We start from the raw sequence: 1,246 nt of genomic DNA, 5'->3' as shown, positions 1-1,246 counted from the left end.
AGCTATGTGGTCTGGGGAAGTTGCTCTCAGGTGTTGCAGTACAGCCTGGCTAGAAGGCGTAGAGGTATACAATGCCAGGTATTCAGGGAACAGAAAGAGAAGGAAGATATAGAGAGATGAGAAACTGAGTAATGAAGAAAGACAAAAAGGGAAAAAGAGGGAAAAGAAAACAAAAGAAGTTAAAATAAAAAAAGAACAATAAAAGCCCCCGAATAAACAGAAAAAAAAAAGAATGCCTTCAGGGATCCCTCTGCATGTCTGTGCAAGCCGAGGGGGTAGTCTCCTTGCCACGCAGTAACCCCTGGCCAGAAAGGGCTCCCAACTCAAGAAAAGGAAAGGAAAACAAACAAACAATTCAAAACAAACAAACGAACCAAAGCCTTGTGATCCCACCAGCGCGGCAGCCCAGACTGGGAAGCAGCCCTACACTGGAATGGACCTCCACAGCCCCTCAGGAAGAAGCAAAGGTGGCGCACGGAGCCAGGTATTTGAGCGAAAGGAGGGGAGGTGGTGAGAGGTAAGGAATAAATCAAAAGAAGTTGGAAAAAAAGCAACACCAGTAGCCAACAAATGGCACTTAGAGAGCCAGCTAGTGCGGGCTGCTGGAACCCAAGCAGCTAGTGTTTCTCGAACTAGAGACTGTGTCCGTGGGAAGCAGAGGGGGCCTAGTGTGGGTGAATAAGTGTAGGCAGTGGGAAAGCATATGTCACAAATACCAGAGCTCTGCAGCCCCTCAGGAAAAAGCAAAGATGGCTCAAGGAGCAAGGTATTTGAGTGAAAGGAGGGGGAGGTGGTGAGGGGTAAGGAAGAAATCAAAAGAAGTGGAGAAAAGCAACCCCAGCGGCCAACAAATGGCACTCAGAGAGCCGGCCCATTCGGGTGTGTGCAATCCAAGCAGCCGGTGTTTCCCGGACAAGAGATTGTGGCCACGGGAAGCAGAGGAGGCCGAGTGTGGGTGAAGAAGGGGGAGGGGTGGGAAAGCGTGTATCGCAAATTACCGGTTGTTTTGCTTCCGGCTGGAAGCTCTGTTAAGCTGCTTTCTTGTACCCCCTGTTTGCTGGTCTCCGATAGGAGTCCAAAATGGCGGATCCGCGCTGCGTTAGCTAGTAGGGGACCTCTGCATGAATCTTTCCTTGCTCTCCTCTCTCTGTCAGTTTTCTCACTCCATTTGGTGCTTGGCTGAGTTCTTTATCTCTTTATTTGATGTTTTAGGGTTTCAGGATTGTTGTTTTCCCTGTTCGGCTTA

The sequence above is a fragment of the Trichechus manatus genome, unplaced genomic scaffold (assembly GCF_000243295.1).
Source record: "Trichechus manatus latirostris isolate Lorelei unplaced genomic scaffold, TriManLat1.0 scaffold00051, whole genome shotgun sequence".
Classification (NCBI taxonomy): Eukaryota; Metazoa; Chordata; class Mammalia; order Sirenia; family Trichechidae; genus Trichechus; species Trichechus manatus.
The sequence above is the reverse complement of the archived record's forward strand: the minus strand, read 5'-3'. Positions refer to the sequence as shown.